This window comes from Mastigoproctus giganteus, chromosome 4 (genome assembly GCF_048544385.1).
Source record: "Mastigoproctus giganteus isolate SK-2022 chromosome 4, ASM4854438v1, whole genome shotgun sequence".
NCBI classification, from domain to species: domain Eukaryota; kingdom Metazoa; phylum Arthropoda; class Arachnida; order Uropygi; family Thelyphonidae; genus Mastigoproctus; species Mastigoproctus giganteus.
In genome coordinates, this window is record NC_143578.1 from 42,089,902 (window position 1) to 42,104,387 (window position 14,486).

Consider the following 14,486-nt stretch of genomic DNA (forward strand, 5'->3'; position numbering starts at 1 on the left):
GAATGAAAAACACTTGGAGAATTACTTTTTATGAGAAGACTCCGCTACATTTTGCATTACACGTTCATGCCTGGCTTAATAACCACTTCGCTGGATGGTGGATAGGTTTTTGGCCCAATAGACGGGATCAGTTGAAACCCAAATCTCACACTACGTAACTTCTCTCTGTGAGGTTGATAAAATCAAAGCGAGGGATCGCTGACAAGTTTGAAAACAAAATTTGCACGTTTTCACTAAATGTACCGGACGTTTTCTGGGGAGAATCTGTAGAACCTGTAAGGTTACTACAGGAATGTGTAGGCAATGCTGGACAAGTAATTAACACATTAAAAACAGAGAGCTACTTATCAGACAGCCTGTGCTTTTAAAAACGGTCATATTACAACAACAAAAACAAGCCTTTGTCAAAGGACTTTTTCCCTCTAATTTAAAAGATCCCTTTACAAAATTCATTTGAAAAAACCAATACGTACAACATCAGGCGATTCAATGTCATTTCAGCTTAACTCTGATAGAGTATACCTGTTAGCGTTATTCAAACTCAGACATTCAGAAAACGCAAACATTAATTGTACAAAACGTAAGTACTGTATATTGTACGATTCCCATAAAGTTTTTCACAGGGCTAGCTTCATTTAAACATCAACGTCTCCGCCAACTATCACTGATTCGCGTGTTTCTGCAGACACACACGACGAGTTCCACTTTAGTATCTCAAAATCGATATCCTTATCACTAGACAATAACGACACATTTCCTTTGGGTACGCGACCACAAACCGATCTAGAAGGTACTCTAAGATCGTGGGGAAAATTTAAGAGCTTCGATAACGCATGCTTCACTGGAGAAATGTTCGCAATTAGGATCTGTACTGCTGTTCCACGTGCGATATTCTTATGTTTCTATAAAAGTACAGTAGTCAATTCAGGGCTTTTCTTTTGCCAACTGTCTGTTCTCAGAAGCTTAAGTCAAGCAACTATGGCAGTCTGCAGAACTATGTAACTGTTCTCTGTTGAACTTTCTTCGACACAATACATTTCCTTTATGCCGGCAAGAGTCCTTTAATCCTTTTGTCAAAAGACAGACCGTAATCTTGATTTACGCCGCATGACGTTACCTCTAGCGAATACAGAAATCAAAAACAAGCCTTAAAGAGTGAAGAGCAAAGAAGGATAAAATGCCTGTGCCTACCCACAGATTTTAAACTTAATTATGACGCGGATAATGAGTATCGAATATCTAGATGAGAGGAACGGGTTTGAAGGATTTTTAAAACTCCTTAGCTTCAAATTCCATCTCGTTTATGAGCAGCAGTTTAAATCTGCCAAAATTTCTACCAGACGTATTGCCTTTTCTGTTCAAAATATAATCAGTTTTTGATGAAATGTGCCTAAACGTGCTATTGCAGTTTACAACTAGTAATTTGACTAGTTGTAAAAAGCAACAGAATATTATCATTAACCCTATTTTGTTGTCACGTGCTCGAACCATGGTCAACTCAAACGCCCATATACTACTGTACTGGAGCCTGACCACTCAGCTACGCATATCTTATGCCAAGCAGTTTTGGACTCAAACAGTTAATGGCATAAAGTAGATTACGGAAATGATGCAATTGCACTAACTTGTACATTGGCATAAAGTAATTATTTTCTGAGTTGTTGACGTGAAAAGTTCAATGTAAGGTGGCGTAGCAAACTCTTGTGGACCCATTTGCAAAATTCGATTTCGATGATCTTACGTTAATTTTATGCTCGATAGGTAGCGTTCCGGGAGCTAAGATTTACCCCCCCCCCCGGGCTAGAACCATAGTGCAACGCACCGGGTTCGCTACATATATGCTTTGCCACTATTAACCTCTAGAAGTAAATTTCATCCAGTTAGATTCATTCAAGATTTTCGCCACAAGAGAAATAAAAAAGGGATAAATATGGGCTCAACCATCTAATATAATATCACAACTACCACTACAAACAAAATACTACACTTATTTTTACGTGTAAACACTGATAACAGCGCTTCCCAAGAGTTGTCCTATTCCACTATCTATCAACCTACAGTTGAGTTTTGGTTACCTTAAGAGATCATTGTGCATAAGAATAAACTGTCATAAATGTTACATTTTGTACGAAACATATTGTACATTTTTGATGCTCAAAAAATCTACAGGAATAAGTAACTAATCTGTAAATACTTGCCTCTACCCACCCCTCCAATCACCACGTATTTTTCTAGAAGAATGTGTTGTGAGCATCAAGATCTTTCTCTGCATCCCTCTCACAAATTTCGCGGTAAATGTCAAGAAAGGAGGAGAAAAGGGAATGAACGTTATCACTACGTACTTCTCCAACCTTTCAGGCAAAATCCGAGGTCAAGGACTTGTTCATCCTATTGTAACACTTCAAAAACCGACGTAGATATACAACATTCTGCTCATACAGTTCAGATTCTAACACCATGGCAAGTCAAGTGTATTGTGTCTATATACTGCATAAGTGCATTGCGACCTTTAGAAAATACAAATTTATAAACGGAGTGTTCTAAAGGTGGGTTCGTTTGGTTTCTACCATTGCAAACATCGAAAATTGGGGAAAACTAATTTTCGAGGGGTGGTATCTCAGTAGGCCAAACTAAAGTCGCTGGGTACGTTCCGACAGAGAAATTAAGTGGTCGAAATTAATCTTCATTGTAACATACCAGGTTTTGTATGCGTACAGAAACAGCAACAGTAGCGAAGATAAAATAGGACTAATAATGTATGAATTGCTTCAGCAATTCATACATTATTAGTCCTATTTTATTCCTATTTTATAGTAATCCTAATTCTACTGTAGCAATATCTAATCTAATGTAACTAGCGACGGGCATAATCGAATGATATAATGCGGTTATATCATGCGAATGATGCAATCGAATGCTCATCCAAACGATTTTTCATAATCAAATGATATAATTTAAATAATCGAAGGAATCATTCGAATAATACAACTAAATGATCACTCCAACGATTTGTCATAATCGAAAGTTTAATTGAAATAATCGAATAATAATTCGAATGATTTGTCATAATTGAAATAATCGAATGGATCATCCGAATGTTACGAGCATAATCGAATGATCTGCTATAATCGAAATAATCCATTAAGCCCATCACTAAAGGTAACTTACACGGCTTTTTCCATCCTTATATTGGAATCACTGGGAGGAAAATGAATAAAATCGACGGATAAAAAACCTCAAAGTATTAACATTTAAAATATAGTTGAAAAATCTTTTTAAATGTTAAAACGGAGAAGCAAACCATTATGAGAAGTGTTGCTGCTGTGACTATACCAACTTTTTTTTTCTCCTCCTAAGCCGAATTTTTCTTTTAGCGCCTCATGCTGTTCTTGTCTGGGCGGTTTCCTACCGCATCAGAACGATAACGCATTAGGGGGTGAAATATATGGCACTTCCTGCTCCAGTCGTCGCACCCTATTCAAAGGCAACCAGACGAGCTAGAGCAAGGACAACCGCTTCAGCTACGGTGGTACACGAGAACTTAAAATACTCTAACAAAGGCCGCATTTCGAAATCTCAAGAATACACAAAAAATACTTGATGTTTGATCCACATTCGCTTATTCTCTACAAAAACATCAAATTTTCCTAACAGACTATTTCTTATTTCAGATACTTACCGTCATTGCGAGGTAAATATTTAAGAAGTTTAATTATTACTACTGAAGGTAAATATTTTAAATGTACACTACCAGTCAAGTTTTTCATTTAATACACTTTTTGCTTATAACTCGTTATACGGAAAACCATGAAAATCAAATGGAGAAGCAGAGTTAGTAATGAAAAACAGATATACGAAACAAAGGATAAAAACTGGCAACGGAAGGCAAATCCCATCGGAGAAGAGAACTATGTACCACAAATTGCTCTGAAAGACAAAATAACAGGAACCAAAGAAAGCAAATGAAAACGTCGTGGATGGATAAACTAAGAGACTAGACTGTACTGAACGCCGAGGAAATAATTCATTATGCTAGAGAGAGAAAATTGGTATCTGTTGACCACTAATCTCCCTTCCAGAGTTTGTACTTACAAGAAGAAATCAGTAGTTGAACTTTCGTTGTCTGCAGAAACTATCTGGTAAAAATTTTGCTCACAACTACACATTGTATTAGTATCCTAATAGCTAGTGGACTTCCTCTACATCTTCCAAAAATAAAAACTTTCCCATCGCCAAAAAGTACCTGACCAATTCCTCTGAACTTTACCAAAAAGATGTATACAAAATACTAACAAAATATAGACGTTAGAGATAGAATTGAAATAAAATAAATACCAAGTGAGTTGCGCGTGCTCTAATGCGCACATGGCTATGTGATTGAACATTATTCAGTAGATTGGCGTTCTTTGTTGGTGCACGGACGAGTGTGGGTTTGTTGCCAGCGCTTGTCGAGTTTCAAGACTATTGATTCCAAGATAGGGTGTAGCCTCGTACCCTTGCAGCGATTCAAGGCTTTTGCACAGCATATGTTCAACGATTCTAGCCAAAGGCGGCAAAGGAAATGTCGGGATTGGTCGATCACTTCACAATCGCGCCTGGGGTTAAGGTCATGATGTGTTGACCAGAAATGTTCCGCGATTGCCGAGTGGTCAGTATCACCTAGGCGAATCAATCTGTGATGTTCTGCAAGGCGATCCTGAAAGCGTCTAGAAGACGCAATACTACTCCATAACGTAAGAGAGGGGCGATGGAAGTCAACGTTCGAAAATAGAGAACGTAAGCTCCTACCAGGGAGCTGTATATGCTGTCCAAAAGCCTTGAATCGCTGCAAGGGTACGAGGCTACACCCTCGTACCCTTGCTCTCGGAGTCAATAGTCTTGAAACTCGACAAGCGCTGGCAGCAAACCCACACTTGTCCCTGCACCAACAAAGAACGCCAATCTAGTGAATAATGTTCAATCACACAGCCATGTGCACATTAGAGCATGCGCAACTCACTTAGTATTTATTTTATTTCAATTCTAGCTCTAACGTCTATATTTTGTTAGTATTTTGTATACATCTTTTGCTGAAGAACGGGTTCGTTTACCATGAAAGCTCCATACTTAGTTATTAAAAATTTTGTCACTGAATACACTGTATTGTTACTCTTTAATCATGGAATACAGTACCACAGGCCCATTTGCCTTCATAATATCCAGTGCTTAAATTAAAATATTCGATATATGGGATGGCCTATGTGATATGCATGAGAATAATTATAATAATAATTGCCGGTTATCCATTGGTCATTTTTTTAATGAAATTTGGGAAGGCTTGACTAACGTTTTCAAAGAGCCAGAGTCAACATACTGAAAGTCAAGTCATTCCATGCGGGCGGGCGGAAAAGAAATAATTGCCCTTCGTTCCATTTTAATGAAATTTGGGATTGCTCGATAAATTTTTCTAAGAGCGCCAAGAACAGAATTTTATTAAAATTCATCCATTCGGAATCGAGTTATTACATGCGGGAGCCCGTCACCACCAAATACGGAGGATGCGGAAAGGCCAAGAGAATGACCACCGCATATTCCCGGAGCAATATGGCCTTAGTTGCTAATGCTCCTAAAAAACAAACAAACAAACAAACAATTACATGCGGGCGGACGGACAGACAGACAGATATGGTGAAAACAATAGGAGCTTTATGCATATGTTTGTTGTTTGTTATTTAGTTTTTAGGAGCATTAGCAACTAAGACCATATTGCTCCGGGGGTATGCAGTGGTAATTCCCTGACCTTTCCGCATCCTTCGTATTTGGTGGGCACGGGCTCGAATCCCGGTCTAATCAAGAGGCGTGTGCTACGCACTGCTGCTCCTGCCCACCTGGCTACGGAGGCGCCATTGCATATATGCTGCTAACGCCCCTAAACAAACTAACTGTCATTGTTAGCATGGGGAAAAAAAATCTACTCTCAATCCATGTAAGCCTCTTCAGGTTTAAAACATTACTCACATAGTTCGATAGATTTTACGAAATATAAGCATTGTAACTTTAAAAGTTGTAAAACAAGTCAAAAAAAAAAAAAAATAAATAAATCAACTTGTTAAAACGTCTAATCTTCACTTCTAAGCAATATATCACTAATAACGGCCAATAAGAAATATAAAAAATTGGCATCTCTGCCAATTTTACCTAAGAGCTAACTGGATATTTTACGGAAAGAAAAATTAAAAAAAAAAAAAAAACGCCAAATTTGCTATTCGTCTGATTTTAGTGAAATTTGGGATAGTGCAACAAATCTTTCTCTTGCTTCTGACCACTTGGTCAGAAGCGAGAGTCCAGTAGCACGCGCTCTTTGAGTCGACCGTGGTTCAAAACCCGTGACTGCTAAACACGATCAACGATTGTATTCATGATTTATTGTAAATTCCTATAACCTGGTGGTTGTGCCAGAGTATAAACGTGACCATTTTCTGTTTTTTTAAAGACAGAGTATAAGATTTCATGAAAATCCATCCGCTGCCAGTTGAGTTGCTAGATGCGGTGAGAAGAGGGAAGGACATAATGAAGATAACAGCGTTATATATATATATATATATATTTTTTTTTTTTTTTTGCTAATGTTAGCGACAGTTTTGTTTCAAATTTCTCGAATTCTTCAATTGTTATGCTGTATTTTTATAATGTTCGCAAATTACAGCTTATTTACTATATATAGAATGAAACTCCAGACGTGATCGGCAAGTTGCACTGATTATTTTCATCAAAATACCGGAACTGAAAGCACTTCACTGGTGTGAAGTTTATAATCTATTTATTCAGTTTTAACCCCTATCTTCGCGTACAGGGATTAAAAAATTATTTACGAGGGCCCTGCTCGTAAAGAACCCCCCGTTAAAAAATAAGATTTGTATTCACCAAGAAGTAGTTGTGGTAGAAAGATTTTTTTGGTTTGTTTGTTTATTTGTTTGATACTTTGAAATCTCTATAGCAACCGCACAAATTTTGGTTTCAATCTGAAAATTCTTTTTTTTTTTTTTTTTTTTTTTTTTCGCAGCGCTGACTGAAGTGAGATGTCACAATGGATAAAGTGCGATAGAGATCAGTGATTCGGTTCCTCTTTCTGTAAGGGAAAACACCTAAAACAATCCACAAAGAAATGGTCCCTGTTTATGGAGACTGCCCAGATTATAGTGTTATTACACATTCGTATAAACAATTAAAATGTGGAAGAACCTCAGTGCATGATGAAGAAATTCCAAGATTCCCAACAACTGCTAGAACAGAAGAGTGTAACACAATTGAGGCATTAATCCTAGAAGGTCGGCTTATTACCGTCAGAGAACTAGCTGCAGAGCTCCATGGTTTGCATATGAGAAAAGTGTCTGAAAGATGGGTTCCCCGACTTCTGACTGCTTACCAGAAAAAGAAAAAAGGCACAATGTGCATATGAAATGTGTTTGTTGTCCACGTAAACTGAAATATTGCTACATCCTGCTTATTCTCCCGACCTTGCACCCTCAGATTTCTTCCTCTTTCCTACCCTGAAGTCCTTTCTTGATGGAAAACACTTTGCTGCTGATGATACGGTTATTTCTGTTGCAAGTCATGGTTTGAAGGACAGTCAGAGGACTTCTACAAAACTAGCATGAAAAAAAGTGTACTGAGAGTAGCAATAATGTGCCACTTTGTCTGGTGATTATGTTGAAAAAATGTAATACACAGTGTTTGTTTCAACCTTTTATCATAAATCCTTATGGATATATACAAATCTTTTTGTACCATCCCTCGTATTATTAGCGTATAAAATCGTATAAGATTAATCACTTCTCAAAGTGATTAATCTTGCTGTTAGACAGCCGCGAAAAAAAAAAAACAAATAGACCAAACTGACAAAACACTTTTAACTAGGCGGATACGTCAGATATGATATCCACGAGTTGTATTATATTTGTTTTATATTACTGTACTTATTTTAACCTGTAACCATCAAGTCTCGTACATGATTGGAGAATTTAATGGCGTGTTATGAAAGCTGAAAGTTAGTCATCTGTAAAGTGAACCCTTTTACTATTGGGTAGGCTAACCGATTAACAGCAAATCCAGTTAACGGAGCGGATGGAAAATTTTTCGACAGTCAATTAACATTGTCTACTGCGTCAATACGAAATACTATCAAGAACTGCCTTAAACATTAAGTCATAAGTAAATGTCATTAAAACATTCAGATTTCGTGATTATCTTTATTGTATGATGCAACGATACTTTATCAATCTTATCGCATCATACAATAAACTAAAGTATCATTAACTACGAACCCTCCCCCGCCAAAAAAAAAATCAACTGGGGAGGGAGATTATTTCCCCTTAATACCAGCGAAGATGCAATGCATTCACTAATGCCCGAAATGTGACTAAACAATATACCGTATTTGTCGGCTTATAAGGCGCACTTTTTTTCCTTCATAAACCTTAAAAAATCGCCGTGCGTCTTAGAAGCCGAAAGTGGCAATACAGTACATGCACAAAACCGAGAGTTAACGTAAAGTAGTTAACTACTATACGTTAGTACACTTTTCAGTAATTACCAGGTATAAGTAATGCAATGGATAACACTGAAGATCATTTATTGTATGAGAGTGACAGTGATACTAGTGAAGAGGATAATGATGATGTTGAGGATAATGATTATCAAGTCAGTAAAGAATCTGAAGTTGAATAATAATAAAATAAGAGGTTTTTAATTTTGGTTTTTATTTTTATTGAATTTTAAATTTCCATTGTATTAATAATAAATTTTTTTCAAAAGTTTTTTTTCTTAAATTTACCGTTCCAAAATTAGGGTGCATCTTCCACACCGCAGCGCCTTATAAGGTGGCAAAATACGGTAATCAGAGTAGATGAAACTCGTATTTACTGGTAGGTATACTGAGGACCCTTTGTTGTTAGAGCAGAAAATCGTGTAATATACAATTGTACAAAGTAAGGATTTTTCATCCAGTACAATAAGTAGAATTAGATTCTTTCACATAAAGCTCACTCTTATTCTTAAAGCAAAGCGTTCTTCGATATTAAAAAAAAAAAAAAAAAAAAAAACCTACCTCTTATCTTACTCCTTTCCTAGCAATGACATAAAAATCACGATTAATAATGGCAGGAAGATTCTGCTAAAATCGATAACGCTTCTGCTACTCTAAATAATTTCCAGAAGTCCACCGACATTTTAAATGTACAGTAATTGTAACCTTCATGGATGCAACATTTACAGAAAAAGGAAGTTTAACTTGGTATAACATAGCATAAGCTCCGTCTTTCCTATTCCATGCAACTCTGAATCGATAATATCAACACATAAGGATTACAGTGGGATATCAGAAAAAAACAAGCATGATTCAATAAAAACCTTGATTTAGAAACGCAGTGGCAATTATCATTTGAAAAAAGATTTTTTTTTTTATTTTTGTTAATTCTGTTTACATCAACACAGAGTAGTAGTAATTAGCGCTTTCTACAAGTAGAATCCTAAAAATGCTACTCAGACGTGCCAAAAAATAAATAATATTTACTTTATTTTTATATTCACAATGAATAACGCAAAGCTTGAATTAACTTAATATAAATTTTAATTTAAAATCATTAATGCGCACAAAGTGCAACAGGAAACGACCATGTTTCGTTTCTGGGTGTAAGATTACATTATTTCCTTTAAGGAAAATAAACTTTCTCTTGCCACCGGTGCTTAAACATCATAACCTCGCATCCAATTACAATTAGGTGTTCCTCACAGTTATTTTAATTCAGTTGACATTAACTTTCGACCGGAGTTTTATTCATATCACTTTGAGAAGAGGGGGGGGGGTATGGAACTACTGTATTTTCATTTGATATGTAACAGTTTTCAAAACAATTCTTCAGAATTCTGACAAAATTTAGAAGTAATCGTGGTTATCATTTCATGACGTTACCATTTTTTTTCTGTAGTTTCGTTTTATTTTGGCTTGATGAAGACTCAGAGTGGAGAACCAAATTCTGAAACGTGACCTTATAGTTCCCTTACTAAACTGTACTGTGTTGATATATATATATATATATATATATATATATATATATAGATGAAATCAGAATAAATTAATAGAAAAAAATACATAAAGATGGAGCAGTATTAAACACAATGTGTCGACTAGTAGAAGAAGAAAAGTAAGAAAAATAAAAAATGAGAAATAAAAAAAGAATTTTAAGAACCTAAAAAAAAATTATCTGAAATTAAAGGCTGAATCAATGAGCCAATTAAACGTAGAGAAGCTGAAGGGGAAAGCAAAAATATATGATTAATTAATAAAGAAAGATAGTGAGCATCAGAGTGGGAAGATGATAACTGAGGGGAAGAAAAAGTTTGATGCCAACTAAAGAAAGTTGGTGCGTAGATCAGCATATAGATTAATATATGCATGTAAACGATAAATATTTACATATACAGTACAAACATAGGCGTATATTTTTATTGCTTTGCTGTTTTAATATTATACAGGTTACGTATGTCTCCTTTATAAAAACAAACGAAATAGCGGATATGTTAAAAAAAAACATGTTCAACAGCAATCCATGTTATTAGCATTATGAACCAATTTTTATCACCCAACAGATGAATTTAAAAAAATGCTAAGTGCATGCTATCTTACATATACACCGTTTGAAGTGCATGTCGACGTGCAACAGAGGCTCTGCGACAACATATTCAATTGCTGTTAAGCAGGTATAATTTGAACACGTCAGCTTTGTGTGAAAATTCATACTGCTTCGTACGTCCATCAACATCTGTTTCTAAGGATCCATAAAAAAAAAAAAAAAAAAAGTGCGTAATGTTATTATGTACGATTGTCTACTTACATTCATCTCTCAGAGTCTGCAAGTGGGTGCCTTCAATGCTGAAAGTTGAACAACAGTGAAATCGAGCGCAAAGATCAATGGCACTTCTGAACCAGATCTGTTTAATTTTTTTCCCGGTGTAGAGTGATATTTCATAGCTATAAACTAAGTTTTGTGACAATAAATATCAAATCTCTATCCAGCCAACGCTGCACATATTTCACGAAACTTCTCTTATCACAGCATTAAACCAAGCAGATAAGAAGTGAATTTTGTAAAGGATATGTGGCGCTGGTTAGTCTAAGATTTGATTTTTATCCGGATTTAACACCAATGGGTTCAAATTTTCAATCCAAAGACTAAACTGCAAATAATGGCTTGAAAATGGAAATCATTTCAAAGAATTTTGCATCTTTGCTTCCTTCAATAAGAAAAAATCATGATATTTTCTAAGAAGGATCGTAATGTTCATTTTACCTGTGGCGATGAGTTACCATGCCTAGTAACGTTTCCAGGTCTGGCAACCACATCTGAAGAAAATACAGTACAAAGAAGGTCAACCAGTGGTGAGGGGTACTAATTGATGCACATATGAAGAGCAGCTTACAAGGTGCGGACTGCAAAACCTGACAACCAGACATCTTAGTGGGAAGGGGGGGTAATATAAGTTGTTATTAGGCGCATCAGCAACTACGGCCATTTATACATGTAAACTGCGTGTGTTTTGTGGTCGATTTGCTGTTTTCTGAACGAAAAACCCGTTTCCGGGAGGAAAAACCACGCTGCCTCGCCTGAAACCGCCCTACTCAGCGACGTTGTGAAAAAGACCCATAAAAATTACTCGAGTCATTGACGGAATTCGAACTCAGGTCTTTTCCAACCGGCGTGGGAAAGACGGCGATTATATCAACTGTGTTACCCACGAGGGTATGATAGAGGTGGCTCTGAAGAGAATCCGTATAACGAACGAGGGAAGTATATTTTCACTGCCGGAAGAGAGAAGAACCAGATGGCACAAATACGAAACTTTGGGAAGTAACAGAAAGCTGGATCTTGTTAAGTTTATTTTCAGGCAATGCGTTGTGGATCTTTGGAATGAACTGCCTGACAGAGTGGTCGAGTTGATAATTTGTGTAAAGTTATCACACACACGCACAAGTGTGTGTGTGCGTGTGTCAGATGAAGAAAGAGTCACCTTCATCATTTTACTTAAAATTACTCCTCAGAATTCTGGCTGCTTAAATGGGTATCAACCAAACTTCGCCTCTCCCCCAGCAAAGCACCGCGCTTATGGCTCAGCAACATCGCCAAAATAGACTGCCTACAACTATTTAGCAGAGAAGAAATCTTCACAATGAAAATGTTTGCTGGCGTTATCTCCAAGCCAAACATCTGGAAGCAGTGTTCTTGACGGATGCCACCACCTGGACTTAGGTCAAAACCTTCACTTATCTGTCACAGCAACAAACTCTGCATAACAGTTTGTTGTTTGTTTGTTTGTTTGTTTGTTGTGAGTTGTTTCTTACCTAGAGAACTTCTCTCCATCATTTGGAAGCACACTGCGATCCCAAGAGATTAGTCACTGATAAAAAGTCTCGTGAAATGACTGTTCAGCCTTCTCCTACTTCAAGCCAGGAAATCTAGTACTGTATAATTTTCAAATATTCTGAATTTTGTATTGTGTATGTAATTCTTAACTTTTACTTTATTTGTATGTTTCAGTTATATTTGCTTATTATTTACATGCCATTGTTAATCCCTGGCCTTCTGGCTTTACTTGTACAACAGTAGCGTTCATTGTTCTCGTTGTACAGCAGAGTATTTATTTATTTATATTGCCATTATAATACTAATACTGTACTAACAATGACTTGAAAAGCTGCCTTAACCAAAACTGAAAATGCCATATCGCTTCCTGTGAAATCTTTCCCAAAATAATTCTATCGTTACTACAAGAAAGCTTTCAGCATCTCGTGGAGTTGATGCTCCCAGAGGGTACGCTACTCTCTAGCTTGTTAGTAGATCGTTGTAACTAGCAAACTGCCCACGCAGTGTACACTTCTATAATATATAACAAAACAATCCTCAAAAGAAAGAACGCAATATTAACATCAGTTTATTTATGGATTGTGACACAAGTCAAGAACATAGTATCCACGGTTATTTGCAGGATTTTACTGTCGAAGCTAAATTAGTATCAGCAAGACCAAATAATGGAAAGAAGTGGGCTTCTGCAGCAGCAAAAAAAAAAAAAAAAAAACACAGAACACTGTACTCAATGTTTCCACAAGATAACCATGCAATTGTGCTTTGAACATAACCACTCATTGACTCTTGTCACATTGGGAGTCAACTTATTCTAGTGTTTCACAATCATCTGCTCATATGTGAATTTAATGAAATCCAGTCTCCTATTATTCCCTGATATTTTATATTTGTTCCCTCCCCCTCCGGTTCTTGTCTCACCTACGAGGGGATGGTTGGTTGTTGGTGGGTTTTAGGCACACCAGCAACTTAGGCCATACTGCACCGTATATAATATGTCTGTAAATTGGCTATGGTCTGTGGTCGATTTTCTGTTTGCTGGACGAGAAACCGGAATTTCCGGGAGAAAAATCTCGCCTGAGACCGACTAAACTCAGCCACGTTGTGAAACAAAAGATCCATAGAAATTCCTTGCGTCGTTGACTGAATTCGAACTAGGGTATTTTCCACTAAGTGTGGAGAGGACGGTGATTATACCAACTGTGCTACCGCAAGGGGTCTACGAGGGGCGCCGTATACACCTCAAATCTGATTTCCCCTTAGATGACTAGTTGTCAAATTTCAAACAAACAGTTTCGCACTTTCCAAACCGTTATATGCGCCGATTCATATATGCGCCGATTTACAATCATCGCGAATCTGGTCGCCCGTCTTTGAACCCTCTCCAGAAGTTGTCTTATTGCAAGTGCGACATCCAATATGAATAAAGATGACGCCCTCCTCTCTAATAGCAAAAGTCCTATAAATCATGGACCTATAAATTATTTATTTTTCGTGGCGTAAATTGTTTGGTAATTTTTATTGGGTATATACAACAAATAAAATATGCAAAATAACTTGTACATCTGGAAACCGGAACTGAATACCGTGCAACATTACATAACTATTTGTGTCATTAAAAGAAGTAACTGCTTGTGGAATTTTTTTCCATTTAACTACAAAATAGCCCACTTTCTTTGCAATTCGTTTCAATCATCTTGCTTAATTACTTAGACGTGGTAACAACAGAAGAGAATAAAAAGCTTAACCTTGTATTTAAATTACCGCATGACACTTGCGGTAGCTGTTGAATATTAGCAGGTACGGTACTATATACAGAATGTGTTCTCGTTTCGAGAGACTTGGCTTTCACAGACCGTTTAACGATTTTCGGAGCGTAACGGTATAAGCAACAATTCATTGTACCAAGTAATAGGGCTATCAAAGCGTAATAAAGATAGTTCTGTAGTTTGCAGGCGTCCAAATAAATTTATTTTTGGCCTTATTTATATTTATACACTTCATCCTCGTTGAAAACATTTTGCCACGATGTGGTTTTTTTTTTTATGTTGACATTTTGAAGCGCTAAACTTCGATTTTTTTTTTTTTAAT

The 14,486-nt window shown here is 36.6% G+C and overlaps 1 protein-coding gene across 1 annotated transcript in view; it reads right to left on the reverse strand.

The window, feature by feature from the left end:
• Positions 1–14,486, reverse strand: part of LOC150086665 (ubiquitin-conjugating enzyme E2-24 kDa-like) — a 251,835-nt gene that overhangs the window by 160,385 nt on the left and 76,964 nt on the right. The gene's annotated exons all lie outside the window — the stretch shown is intronic.